This window comes from Scleropages formosus, chromosome 4, assembly GCF_900964775.1.
Source record: "Scleropages formosus chromosome 4, fSclFor1.1, whole genome shotgun sequence".
NCBI lineage: Eukaryota > Metazoa > Chordata > Actinopteri > Osteoglossiformes > Osteoglossidae > Scleropages > Scleropages formosus.
Genome location: NC_041809.1, coordinates 22230690 through 22245911, shown reverse-complemented (window position 1 = coordinate 22245911; position 15222 = coordinate 22230690). Strand labels below are relative to the sequence as shown.

Sequence of the window (15222 nt, the reverse complement as noted above, 5' to 3'; positions counted from 1 at the left end):
CGAATCGGTGGATGAATGTGATCACCTTGGCCATTTCTCCTTTCTCAGACCATATTTGCACTAAATCCCATCATCAGCCACTAGTATCCTTACACAGTGTTCCAGTGAGTCACTGTGTCAATTAGGTAATAAAGCAAGACCTCACACAGCACTGTTGAGGCAGAAGATTGAACTGGGAGGTTCTATTTCCTTCCCAGTTTGGTGCTTTACTTCAGTGTATGGATATGCACACCAAATCTTTACCATTATCAGTTGCAGCAGTGGAAATATTTTCTTTCTTTTATTGAAAAGGCAGAGAGTTATTCATATATCAAAAATCAATAAGGATGGAAGCAGAACTTTGCTGTAACTCTCTTTCCTCCTTTGTATCTGTTTCCATCCCTCTCCATGTGCAGCCTCATCTGTGTCTCCAGGTAGTTTCTTCACATCTGGCTGATTTGCTGAGCCAGCAGTCCCTGGTTCTTAGAATCCTCGGCACGCTTCCCGCCAGAGGCCCAGCCTCCCTTGGCCCGCCCCTTCAACGGGATTGAGTAGCATAAAGCGGCTGTGTCCTCAGACAACCTATGTGCTTTTAGACATGTGCGGTGAGGGGCCCCAGTGTAGTCTGGCAGAGAACCACCACTCTAGTGGCTCTGCAGGAGCTTGTCAGAAGGACTTCACAGCTGTTGCCAACTGCCCTAGCTCTACTCTGCAGTGGCAGGAAAGATAGAGCGAGAACATCCATCCACCATTAACCAGTGCTTGCCTTTTCCTTTGCCTTCCCTCCCTTCCTGATGTACTTAACAGTGGATCGATATCATATAATACCTCACTAAAAAGTATGCCAGGATGTGAATAATAGCTCTTTGACAGATTGTTTCTCATGTGATCCAATGTGTGGCAAGATTACATCATCTGATACCTCTGCAAGCTCTACATTTTACTTACATCCCCTTGTTATGAAGAGGTTCATAGCTGAAGTTTTTTCTTTATGAAGAGGTTCATAGCTGAAGTTTTTTCTATCACATGACGTCAACTTACAAGTTATTAAAATACACCACAGGGTGCTTTTGCTACTCTTTGGTTCTTCAGGACAGCTATAAAAATCTTTAAATTGGGCCATGTACACTGAAAAAATCAGACCCTTAAAAGAGTCAAAATCAGATTGAGAGAAACTGTTCTGAAACCAGTTTACTGAATAAGGCTTATGGAATCCCAGGTGGCACCTTTCCCAAAAAACAGTCTTGAGCTAAAACATATCCACATACTTTGACCAGGAGTCCCAGAGCATCATGCTCTAGCTGAAATAATTTTACAGATAGGAAGAGGCTTTAAACTGGCTGTCTGTTAAATAAACATTTTCTACAACCTCCTTAGGCACAACTTGCACATTGCCAGCAGTAAGAGGCACGGGGTCCTGTGTTGCTATTGTCTTGCACAGCAGTGTTCAAGACCTGAAGTTTGTTAAGAAAGCAAGTGACTCTGCTAAGTGGAGAACAGCACATTGAGCCTTTGAGGCACTGATGAATGAAAACAATGTCTCAGTTATGCAGAACACACCTCTGGCTATAAAGCCAACCATTTTGATTTTTTAAAGTACGTATAGTTTTTATGTATGTTTATGCATGTTTTTCTGACTCTTAGGGGAATGGGGTAGTTCTTTGCAAACCTCACAAATAGTTTTTCCGCTAAGATTTTTTAATCACTCTTCTGAGCTCACAATTCTGAAATTTTGTGTGGAGAGATTTATGCTAGTTATGTACAGCATTAGATATTTGATAGATTTATTTTTTACTTATCTGTGTATTAGGGATTTTGCATGACGAAGATGTAGATACAATAAATGAGCAATATGTAATTGCACAGGGACAATGCGGTGTGCAACAAAAAAAGGCAGATGAAAAATCAGCATACAATATTCTTCCTGGCTAATTTAATTAGCACTTTAATTATGTAAATATCATCTGAGACAGGCATCAGGCAGGTTCATGCAGCCCTTGTGAAGGTGCCAGCTCTAGAGAAACAAACCCGTGGTGTGTGTAAACATCAACACTTCCTTCACCTCAATGTGTCATGCAGTGTGGAACGCCGTGCTTCTTTCCTCAAACAAATGGCCAACAATAACGCCGAAACGCTTCTCAGTCTCCATCTGTTATTTTTACAAAAGAGCAGTTTAGACTGATTATCACTGGCTTCTGTGTGCAGAAGTTTGGGTGCGGAGGTTGATGAATATTTCTTGATGCCCTTCTTGCTAGATCTCCACAATGCTGGGTATACAGGTTCCCATATCATCAGATCCACTGTCAGGTCTTTTGAACCGAACAAGTATTGTAATCAAAACAGTGTCTGTTCACATTCAGTTGAGTAGAGCTTTATTTAATTGAAAAGATTCATTTCTTTCTTTCTTCATTTTTGGTTTTGTTTGTAACAAACTAACAGAACCGTAGTGTAGTGAACCACCTTAAGGATGTCCAAGTGGTGCAAACCTAAAAATATATTCTGCAGTCTGTTCCCTTGTAAAATTCTGTGACACAGTAAGTAAAAGTGCTGCCTTGCACCGCTTAAGGTGAATGATAGATGTGGGCTTCAAGCCTGCCTCAGAAGGTGTGCATGCTTCTTCCCGTGTTTGCTCCCCTGTGATCTGCACGGCAGAAGGTACTGCTGAGCCGTTTCCGTCCCTCACTTGCCTTGGAACCTCACAGAGTGGTTGCTGTAAGTTGACTCAATAGTACTTGCATCAAGAAAGTATGAAATCAATGCAATGCCAATTTGTCACTTACTTGATCTATTTTTGATAAGTAAAAGGTGTGCAGTGGCTGGATAATAAGAGCACACTCCTATGTGGTATTCAAGCCTAAAACATTTTGTACAAATTTTGTGCCTGTGTGTGAATCGGGGAAGAATTTATGGCATTTCATTTCTTTTAACATCTGGATGTTAGATAATGAAGTCCACCCACATGCTCATCAGAGAACAGAGTTTATTTTATGCATTTACAGTATTTGTGCAGCATTTTCATTCTTTCCAACTGCTTGATTCTTGAGTTAATGTAGGCAGTAGGAAACCCTAAGATGCACTGTGTGATGTTCAGCCTTTTGTGGAGTCACAAAACAAAATGCACAACTGATAAACCACCAGCAGCCTTTCTTCAGCCATGTCTCCTCATTGCAGAAGCTTGTCTAAGGTTTGGTCTTTTTGTGTTTACGATAATTTGGCTCTCAGCGTGTACATTGCCACCCTGGTAAAGGGCCTGGCCTTTCTAGCTTGAAGATAATGTGTTCAGGTCCCATGAGGGGCCTTCTGACTAACATCATTAAAATCTTGGTTGAGTAACAATTGGTCCCTGAGGGCCTAAAAAACAATCAAGATAACCAATAGAAGATTTTGCAACTAGTTACAAAAAGAGGAACAATAATTGAAAGTAAAAAAAAAAAAAAAAAAAAAAAATTGTTAATAATAAATTTATTGGTATTACTGTAATATGCAAAACCCACGCCTTTTCAAACAAAAATCAAGCAAATGGTACAGCTCTGATAAGACTACACTAAAGTATTTGTAAAGTTATATTTTGTAATGCTAGGAGCCTCTCCTGTGCTCATCTGCAAAGATCATCCAGCTAATAGATATCACCAACGTCTACAATCGCTTGTCCTGAGCAGGGTCACGGCGAGCCCAAGCCCTACCAGCAACACAAGGCACAAGGTTAGAAGGGGAGGTTGAACTACATATGAACAGGAGGAGCAAATTAAGAATATATTTAAAACTTTAAATCCTGTAATTAAATGGAGCAAAATTCAACAATAAATCAGTTTTCCACACAATTTGAAGTGTCTTAATTCCCACGTGATACATTATCCTCTTAAATTTCCCTGTTTCTGAAAATCCTGGATCAGTGGACATACAGGTCAGCCACAACAGACAAGAGCCCCTCTGCTTGTTGGACGTCACATGTCCGACCATGCCAGCTTGACCAAGGAGACACTCATGTGACTCTCAGCAGAGAATTGTGCTACAGCGGTAATGACGACAATGGCGGTAATGCTGTAAAGTCCCAATTCAGTGCCATCTTTACACATATTGCAGAGTGTACAACTAGTCACAGGACAGAATTAAAAAAATATCTGTTAATTTTAATAGCAATAGATAGAAGACAGCAGATAATATTTGACATTTGATCCCCATGCCACAGTAACAAGAGTTCATTTCCTTGCTAAGGCACTAAAGAGAGAGTAGTGAAAGAGTTGCAGTTACAGTACAATGACATCATTCCTACGATATGCTCTTGTGTTCTCCCAGATGTCCTTTCAGATAAAACCTTGAAGCATGCATGGAGTTTTCTGGCACATTTCCTTACAGTTACCTGATTTCTCAAAGCTAAATTAAAACCCCAACCAGTATGGGATCTAGCAAAAAAAAAATGTGCTAAGTTTTTTCAGTTCAGTGTAATTTGGCTAGTATGAGTTAATACTTTTTCAGTTCATTGGTAATATATAATACAATATCAGCTACTCTGACCTTTGTCTTTAACAGGATGCATCTGTGAGTCTGTGTTTTTTTTTTTTTTTGCATGTGTTCTCAGGATTTATTCTAGACAGTAGACTTCGAGTGTGAGGTGCATTATGGGAAACACCAGTGCGGGCAGCAGGGGGAACAGCCAGGAGGTGCAGTAGGTGGGGTGAGTGGAGGGAGGGGGCAGTGTGGAGGAGCGCCAGAATCAATTGCCGGTGTAATGAGATGGCAAGGTGCCAGGTTACCATGGAGCTCGCTCTGGCTGTCCTCCACGGGAGGACTGGTCCAAATGAAAGTGAGGGAGCTGGGAGACCATACAAGCTGAAGAAAGAGGCACCAGGACACAGAGGGCAAAGGAGAATGCAAAGGGGTGGAGGTGTTGATAACTGGAGGTATAGCATGTCAAGAAGGAGACGGATGGCCGAGAGACTGCCATGGAGGAGAAAGTTGGGGAAAATTAAATTTTTTGGTTGACCTGTTAGCGTGTGTCATAAACTCTCAAGGCTTCTTTTCTTTGTGCCTGTTCTTTTTTCCAAAGTTGTCCTTGAACCTTCATTTAAAAGAAAGTGTGGGGGAATGCGATCCGAAGACAACACAGAGGTCTTTTTAAATTAAAATGTCAAAAATACATCCCCCCCGCCTCAGCGAATGGATCAAAACCTGTTGTATTTAGCTGGCAGAGGATGAAAGAGGTGTGCCCCCCACCCCCCTGCCGTGCTCCTCTAGATTCTAGCCTGCCACCATGGATTCTTTCTCCTTGCCTTAAGCCCAGCTGCTTTCTTGGCAAGATTAATGGTATTAGCCGGTTTAATTTCACCAAAAAAACAAAGCAAAACATCCATCTCTTCATTCTTCCTCTGTGACTCCAGGACTTGCCCAACTGTCAGATGAGATGTGTTAATATGGTTAGGTTGGCACCGTTCATAGATTACTAGGAAACAATCCCAAGAAATGAATAGAAATTACTAGCCGATTAATACAGTAATTAGACTCGCTGCTGCCCTCCCCACAACATCTCCACCTTCACTTGCCCTACCCACCCCCATTTACTTCTCCCTGACCTGGCCTTCTTGCTTGCTTCCTTGCTTGCGTGCTTATATGGTGACTTTAAGAGGGGGGCTTTAAACAGCTTTAACACTTCTTTATGATCCCTGCCAGTGTCCTCACACCATCACTGCCACAGCTCACAGCAGGGAATTGTGGGGTTTTATCGGTTCAGTCCACACACTTCAGTTCCATTGATATCAGGAATAATCAGCTGGATTTTCTCTGCTTTCTGCTGAGGGATTTTTTTCATTGGTGTTTGGGGGCTGCTAGGGAAGGAATTGCACTGCATGACCCATGTATGCCCCCACCCCCACATCTTGTATAAGATGAGCTGTTTTGCCAAGAAAAAGCATTAAAAATGTCTGTTTAATTCTACCAGTGTACCCAGGCTTGAAAAGACATGTATGCAGCAAATTTGAAATAATGAAGCAAATATTCTGCTGTCATAATTTGATTTTGGCATAATTCCTTACATATCAAAAAGTGCGGAGAGTGCGATTGTGTGCAGCTCCATGGAAGATTTGAAATGTAAGCCTGCTGAGGGTATTTTTTTGTGACACAACAGGGTGTTCAAGTTGGAGGAATGACCAGGTATGAGGCAGTGTTGGGTGTAATTATGTGTTTTATTATTTATATGTCCTATACTTACAGAAATAAACAAGAAAGCCATAAGTAAAATAATACACACACAAACACGCAATGTCTACAACCGCCTATCCCAGATGGGGTCATGGCGAACTGGAGCCTAACCCGGCAACGCAGGGTTGGGGGGGGCACACCCAGGACGGGCCACCAGTCCGCCGCAAAACACCCCAAGCAGGACGTGAATCCCACACGTACCACAGAGCAGACCCTTGCCGAACCCGCTGCGCCACCGCTGAGAATAATAAGAAAAAAAAGGCCCTTCTAGATCTCAGTGAAACAAAATCAAAGTATAGCTCTGTATGTTTGTATTCCAAACCCCTTCAAACTCAAGATAAAATGCATTGGTCTTTTAAATTACCTCCAGTAATCTTAAATGTGTGCAACTGGGCTCATTTTCCGTAATTAGGTGTCCCAGAGGTATGGCTGTCAGTCGAAGAAATGCGATGGTCTAAGCTGCCGCCTATCGCACTACTTTTCCTCTTTACCTTTTTTAATATGTATCTGTAACTGAAATCCAGGAAATATAATGTTGTGTCATTCACACCGTTATTCGGGCACTTTTACACCAGATTTTCTTTTAGTAACACCGAAAAGCCACCAGACAGACCAACATAGTTGGTAGCATCGCTTTGATGCGTAAGGTGTTGAACAGCTTCTCTCCTTGTATTAAACATCATACTTGATGTTTCCAGATCTGCCCGTGCTCAAATGATCTGCATATATCTGCACATGTAAGATAAATCTACTTAGCTGGATGGGTCTACTATAAAAGAAAGAAAGGTTAGGGGATCATAGAGACTGCATGTGCTCCAGGCACTGATGTCCTTGATTAGCTCCTGGTTAAATCTTCTCCATCTTGAGGCTCTGTAAACTACATTTTTAATTTTTTTGAGGTACAATCTACTGAATATCCTGATGTATTGGTTGTGTCAATTGCTTTGTTTTCTGAAAGTGTGCCGTTGGTTGCATCTTCATTCCCCTTCCTTCTCATTTTGAAATACCCTTCATGGGATAACCTATGCCCATGACAGCATAGGGAGTCACAGTGAATCTTGGTGAATGGTGGGGTCTGGAGGTGTGAATATAGTGTTATGGAGCTAAAGTGGTCATTGGCCTTTGTCTTTCAAGAAGGTAAGAGCAATAGGAGAGGAGAAGCAGCTCTCTTTGGGACAATGTGGCACAATGAATAAAGCTGGTGCCCATCCTGTGGACAACGTCCCAGGTAATCACCTTGACCATGGCTCTGGAGATGATATGCTAAAAGACAACTGAACATCAAGGCCTATGTCACAAAGCTTAGAAAAAACTTAAAGACAGGAGTTACAACTTTGCAACCTGCTGCTTCTGTTAGGTTAACTGTAAAAAGAATGCACACACACACACATTGACTGAAACCGCTTGTCCCAAACAAGGTTGCGGTGAACCAGAGCCCAACCCGGTAACACAGGGCATAAGGCTGGAGGGGACACACCGAGAACGGGACGCCAGTCCATCACAAAGCACCCCAAGCGGGACTTGAACCCCAGACCCACCAGAGAGCAGGCCCTGGGCAAACCCGCTGCACCACTGCACCCCCCTTTTTCTTGAATGCACATGTATATTTCAGTATTTTTGCAGCTGTATTTCAGCTTTGATGTAAGCCTTTTCCTTGTTTTCTCTGCATTCCCCAGTATTCGGTGGATGAAAAAGTCCTATTTACATGGTAATGAACCTCTATGTACTCAGTTTAGTTAATGTTACCGTGTGCATATACAAGGTGTCTCATAAAATGTATACCTGCTTTAATTGTCCAAAATGGTCTTACATAGTTCCATTGAGGTAGATATTGGGTATGCAAGGAAAGAAGGGTTTGTGACAAATGTCGAAGTGCTTTCAAATTTCACTGACATCTTCGCACTACCAAATTTGGTGGATGATTGGGTAGCAAACGTCAAATGTGTATATTTTTTAAACACCCTCTAGTTTATGCCTTTTTTACTTTAATGATTGTTTGAATGTTGTAAACTTCTTTAAAGGTTAAAGTACTTCATTCCAACTTACATTGTCATAAAAATCCTGAATTAGAAGCATAATCGTGACAACCATAATTCTTAAGTCATAATCGCAGGCTACTATAAAAATTTTCTGTCCATAAATCTTTAACTTTTTTATTGAACACAGAAGTCCTTTTTTCTTTGTGTAAGTAGCATATAAAACCATTTTTGTACTGTAATTTACAGCATAAAATCCATAGTGTTTGGCCAATATTAGATTTAGTTTGTGCAAAGCTAATGAAATGAAGAAAAAGAGGAGCGAATGGATGCAGATGGAAATAAGACGTAGGTTTTCTCCTCCTTTCCAATGCTGGCAACGCACTCCCTAGCTTCATGGCATGATCCTGGGTGGTTTTGCACATGGGTCCGAGCATGTGCTTGTTCCCTGTTGTCCCTCTGTGATTCCTGGGCTGGTCTGAGGCCGGGAGAAGTTGCACATCCAGTGCGCCTCATGGGGGAGGCGAGACCATGCCGGCCATGCTGTCTGAGGTGTGGATTAATGTGAGGATTGGCAGAGGGGTGCCGCAGTTGTGCGTGAGCAGAATACAAGAAAAAGAGAGCAGGAGAGAGAGGGGGAAAGAAGGAGGACACACAGTCACATAGAGTCCCTTAGTTGCCTGTGCTCCTGGCTAGCTCTTTTTATCAAACAGACTGTTTGCCCCGACCGTCTGTTTGCTGGCTGCATTTTCTCTGTCTCAGATCAAGTGACACTTCCAATATCGGTCGGTCACAGATAGCTGACATGGATCTATAGGTCAGTCTGTTACCACCTACTGACATGGCTTTATGGGGAGACTTCATCGGGACTATACACACACACACACACACACACACACACACACACATTGGCTGAAGCAGCTTGTCCCCAGTGGGGTCGCGGCGAGCCGGAGCCTAACCCGGCAACGCAGGTTGCAAGGCTGGAGGAGGAGACGCACCCAGGATGGGATGCCAGTCCATCGCAAGGCACCCCAAGCAGGACTCAAACCCCAGACCCACTAGAGAACGGGACCTGGCCAAGCCCACTCCACCACCACGCCCCCTATTTATAGGGACTAGCTAGATCTGATTCAGGCTAGCTTAACAGGTAGCTGCATGGGAACTAGAAGGTTAATTTTTGAAGGTTGTTCAGTCAGTCCTATAATCTGAGTCTTTAAATGGCCATTATAAGGTTTGTAGTAATTAGTCCAAGTAAATGTATATATCAGAGTCCTTCAAGCTGTAGTCATCCTCTGACAGGAAGATTCTTCCATCCCAGGTCTCATTTAATTTCTCTTCTGATACAAGACAGAAGTTGGGGTGTGACTGTCAAGTTAGGGTAACTAGCTGACATTCGGACGATGACAGGCACATTTCTGGTTGGTTTGATCCCCCCCCATCCAGAGAGATGTGGTTCCTGTAACTCCCCTGAGCACAAAGATTCAGCAGCGGTGGTCCCATTCGTGGACCTTCACCAACCCTACAAAGAAACTTTACCTGTTTCATTGCCAGGTGATGCTATCAAGCATCTTCATACAGCTGGTCACTGCATGCGCTGTTGGGTCACTAAATGCTCTAATGTGTCTGTAATATTTTTCCAAAATGTTGCCCTGTGTAGTTGCACTGTTATCTCTGCCTGAACATAATTCGAAAATTAAATTTACCTGATTTGTACACGCTTTCATTTTTGCTCATCCAAGATTTCAGTCCGTCCATGCGGCTCTCGCATTCGCACTGAGCTCTAAACGGGAAGTACGACTCTGAGATTTATGGATATTACGGATATATGAAAATATACTGCGCTTATCATCTTGAGTTAATAGCACTCTCATTACACTTCGTTCTCTCTCCCTGTGATTGTGAAAACAAGATGAAATGACATTAAAGAAGCCATAGCAGTATGAGTGTTCTTGGGGTGTCTATACTTCTGTCATACATTGGCTCTTATTGACCACTGCAGCAACAACCAGTTTGTCTTTAGTAGAGCCACATCTGCGTTTATTCGGCGTGTGAGAGGGAGAGATAGGAGGGAGTGTCACAGTTGCGTTATGGTGAAACGCGTAGTATCGGCGTGAAGCAATTTTGCCTCAAAGAAAGATGGCACAGCTCCAGAAACAATTTCTCGTTTTAGGTGCTCGCGACATACAGAACGGTGTTTGTTTTTGGTGCGTGGAAACAATCCAGCGAATTTGTGTGAACGTGTATCTCCTCGTTCGTTCGGGGGTGCACAGGGATAGGGGTGGGGCACGAGAGACAGAGGGCTGCCTGAATGGGGTAATGGGGCGGAGCCAAGGGCTTACCTGGGCTTCCAGGCGTTAGGGGGGAGGCTGCAGTGTGACAGTGCTGGTGCGTCTTTCCAAGTTGTCCATGCCGAATTTCCGAGATCTTGCCGTTCTCCTTTCACTTTTTACAGAGAGAGTGATTAAATGGGAGATGGCAAGGGAGCAAGGGAGAGAGACGGAAAGAGAGTGAGGGAAAAATCAAGCCAGTTTTTTTTAAGACCCGATCTTGGCTTCCTTACAAACAGATGTTGGCTGTCATTTGGCTGTTAAGCAGGCACCCGGTTAGTAGAACACAGAGGTTTCTCTAGTCTCAAAGATAGGTTCTTTCATTCTTGTCGTTTTTTTTTCGTCTTCTTTCTTTTCAAATTGACAAACTCAGTCCGAAAAGCACGGGAACCTGTTTTTTTTGTTTGCCGTTTCGTCCCCCCCCTTCTCTCTCGCTCTCACTCTCCCTCTTCCTGATCGCTTTCTTTCTCTCTGATCGCTCTTTCTGTCTCTCCTTCTCAGTCTAGCGCTTTGTTTTTACCCTTTTTGCATTTTGTTTCTTTTTTCCGCGGTCATGTCAGTTCTGTGGTTGTGTTTCGTTTTCTCGCGGGCCACAATGGAGCTCGACTCGCCAGTCCCAAATGCCAGGCGCCGCGGGCGCAGCTAGCCGAGAGAGCCCATTTGGAAACAATGAGGAGACCATCGGTAAGTCATTATTAACATGCTTTAAAAGCTGGAGAGTGTCTGTGTTTTTAGTTTTGATGTTTTTCGCCACCCCCCATCCCTTCCTCCCAAATAACTAACCATAAAAACTAATTTGGCAGGATAATTTGAGCCAAACTAAGGAATTGTGGGTGTCTAATTTGCACCTTGTCTCCCACCACTGAAAGGCCTAAAACCCATGTTCCACAGCTTTAGTTTCCCATTCCCGTTCGTTGTCGATGAGTGCCAAACTTGTGCCGTTGCCATCTTTGTGCCCTTTGACTGTGGACTTGCAGATCCTGTGTGCCAAATCCCAGTTGTACGCGTATGTAGGCACCGCTCAGTGTGGTGGTGTGTCCCACCGTACCCCGCCCTGCCTTAACCCCCCCCCCCCCCACCCCCACCCCATCTTTTGACCATTCTCTCCCAGGGTTCGAGGTCTGCTGCTTTGTTCCGTCTGTGTGCCCGCGGTCATGAAGCTCGCAGGGTGTACCGTGTCCCATTGCCCTCATTTTTCAGCATTTTTCGTAGGTGTCCTGTTTTTTGTTTGTTTTTTTTTTTTTTTTTTTTTGCCCCTTGGCATGGCCTTGCAGAAAATGTAAAGAGAAAAGAACCTGGCAGCAGCTTGAAAGTCAAATCTGTTCATTTGAATTCAAGTGGCAGGAAACACAGGGACGTCATTCCATGGGCTCTAAACGCCTGAATTGACCGTACCCCCCCCGTTCCCCTTTTCACACAGTCACATGCCACTGGTACTGTGCAAGTTAACCGGAATTTTACCGGAAACACCAAAAATCTCCAAAATCAGGAAAATTTAAAAAATCAGGCTCTGGAACTGCTTCTGTTTCTTGTTTTTCAAATTGAATATTTTCAGAGATGCTTTTATGACGTAGTAAGCTGTTCTATCTAAACCTAATAATCTAATAATTACTTATAGAACCTAGAAAGTTCCAAGTCAATGCAATAAGTTATGTGACTGTTCATGACAACGTCTTGTTAAAACAGTAATGAAAAATTGCAGTTCAGTATATATAAAGTTTTTTGATTGAGGTTGAACAATCTACTTATAATGACTTTAGAAAACATTGAGAAAGTTTAATTGCAGGAAAACAAATTGGTGCATTTCACTGTAAATTAAATTTGAACCTTATGGGAAAAAGGGGAGAAAACCCATGCAGTTTACTGTGAGCATTAAGCAATTTTTTTTTTTTTCAAAAAGTGGGGTTAGAGCATGGCTATATATTCTCTCTGTGGACCATGGATGATGTGCTCCAGTCACCTTCTTCTGGATTTATAGTGTCTGCAACACCTTGCATTGAAAGTCAGATTCTAAAACCTCGTTTTTTTTTTTCTGACTGAAAGAACAGCGGAAAAAATAAAAGTAAATTACTAAAGTGTAAACATATCTAACATAATATACCCAATTTTTTTACTTGAACACACAAATTTATTTTTAACAGATTATTTGTCTTTATAATTTATTTCTTTTTCCCGTGATAAATGAGGGCTACAGAACAAGAGCAGAGTTAAGCATAGAACCATGTTTTGATAATACTCCTTTCTCTCTTTCCCATAGCAGTTCATTGTATAAAAAAAAGGTTCTAAATTTTCCCAAAATTCTGAAATGTATTCATGTGCACATAACCAAGGGGCAAAGTCTAACAAAGGAGTTAATTGTTTAACCGTGACCTTTAACTAATTGTCCTTCTCCTTTCTTCAGTGTAAATGGCCATAATCACCTCCTCAGGACCCACAAAATCATGTAATCACGTTATCGTTTTTTATTCAATAGAAATGGCTGTAATCCGCGCTATCAGATTTTCTCTGCTTTGCTGTAAGGACCCTGACTGAGATATATAAATACAAAAATCAGAAATACCGTACAGTAAATTACTATCTAGGCACTTGTTTCATTAAATTAAATAGCAAATAGGTATTTTTCGTTATTATTATAATTTTTTTAAAGCATCTTGAAGCAAAATAATAGCATGATTTGAAAAGGAGGGCATATTGTTTAGAATACAGAAATACCAGGTAAGAATTAAATTAAGTTAGAAATTATTTCAGTGCAGGACGGTAAAGTATTGTTTAACTATACAGCTGAATCAAGTAATTCTGCATGTAAATATTATTTTCTTGAATTAATGAATTGTCAAAAATTTGATCAGTTCACAATTTTTGAAAATGCAGATAATGCAAATCATTTGAGTAAAATACAAACACAGAAAAAGGCAGTGTAGCTCTTAAGAACGTGGAAGTTCATGGTGAGTCCCTGTTGTTAGACCTTTGAGGAAGGTACAGATTCTTCTATTTAACTATTTAATGCTATAAATAGATGACAACTGCTAATAGCAGCAATAATTATTATAATAACATCAATTAAACTTTTCAATTTTCTATTTCACTTTGCTTTTATATATCTGATAAAGAAATAACGACAAAATTATCAAAAGAACTTTATATTTAGCAATTTTGCCCAAATCTTAGTTTTGTGTCCTTATTGAGTTTTGTTTTTAATTAAGTATATGAATTTAACAGTGTGTGAGCTGTACGTCTGAGACCCCTGTGTGGTCAACAGTGCAGTCATTCATCAACACACTTGTTATCCTTTAAAATTGGCTGTGCGTCGTCGGAACGAGTGAGGGGGTCCGCCTGTGTTGCAGCACCTGCTTCCAGAACTGACTTCGGATTATTCTTTATATCTACTGGCCTCGCACACAAAAGCAAATCCCTAATATCTCACACACACTGGCTGAAACTGCTTGTCCCAAGCAGGGTCGCGGTGAACCGGAGCCTAACCCGGCAACACAGGGTGCAAGGCTGGAGGGGGAGGGGACGCACCCAGGATGGGACGCCAGTCCATTGCAAAGCACCCCAAGCAGGGCTCGAACTCCAGACCCACCAGAGAGCAGGACCTGGCCAAACCCGCTGCTCCACTGCACCCCACCAATACCCCTCAGAATTCATATTCATATTACTTTAAATTCAGTCCATCATGATGGTGGTGTCCCAGGGACTTATCACAGTGCTATACAAAAAAAGTAAATGTATATAATTAAGTAAACTAATATTTTGTATCTGTGTTTTACAATCCCAGACTTGAATGGGTGTAAAATTATTTTAATATATTCTGCAGTTTTTTTTTAAAATCTGAGCTAATACTGCCTACTACTAACAACTGGAATTGCCTTTTTTCACTATTTGTAATACGGCTGTCTGCGTGTATTTGCGTAGGACAGTAACACATAATAACACACTGGACTTGCTGGCAACTACATGGAACGTGAAACTACGTTAAGATTTCCATGTGCCTGGAACCTTATGTGGAAGAGGTCTGTAAATAATTTTATTCATTGGAATCAAGTGCAAGATTGAGTGCTGTAGATGCAACAGCAGAAAGATCAGGCCATGAGAGCAATGCGGTGGGTCGTACAGTTGGGCTTGGACAAACGGCACCCAGACGAGGACAGACAGATGAGGATGGACAGACGGGCTTACGTGCCGGGTCGATGCATGACGACGCGGCCTAGGGAGGGGAGTGGCATCGCAAGGCCGCTGGAGTTCAGGCAGGCCTCAGCACACAGCCACGGTGCGCAGTTGAGACCCCCCATGATGCTGGCACTGCCACCCTAGTCCAGCGGCCGCAGCAGCAGCCACGGTGTCAGCTGAGGTGGCGTAGGGCTCCAACGGGACTGACGGCACAGCTGTGCGCCGTTGTTTTAATCCAGGCCGGATGAAAGGAGACGAGGCAAACTGGCGGAGAGAGGGAGCGAGCGAGCGAGCGAGCGAGCGAGGGAGGGAGGGAGGGAGGGAGGGAGCGAGGGAGGCACAGATCGGTCTCCCGCTCAGCCAGGTGAGACTGCATCCAGGCGCCTCGCCTTTCTTTGAGCATGGACGGATGTGGCCAATCCTCTCGACTCTGGCTCCACAGCCATTTTGAAAAGGGGGGAAAGGGGCCGCTGTCGATTTCTACGTGGCACGGCTTAGATGGAGGTTCTGCCGAGAACGACCGTGTTCTGGATTAGCGGAGAGGAGACGGTCTGTGGTGCTGGGGTTGTTAGATG

At 42.9% G+C, this 15222-nt stretch overlaps 1 long non-coding RNA gene across 1 annotated transcript; it reads right to left on the bottom strand.

The window, feature by feature from the left end:
• Positions 1-8425: 8425 nt before the first annotated feature.
• Positions 8426-14822, bottom strand: LOC108936275 (uncharacterized). The gene is made up of 3 exons (XR_001966261.2): positions 14657-14822; positions 10490-10592; positions 8426-8697 (listed from the first exon to the last, which is right to left on the bottom strand). It is a non-coding gene; the product is annotated as an uncharacterized LOC108936275 (long non-coding RNA).
• Between the last annotated feature and the right edge of the window lie 400 nt (positions 14823-15222).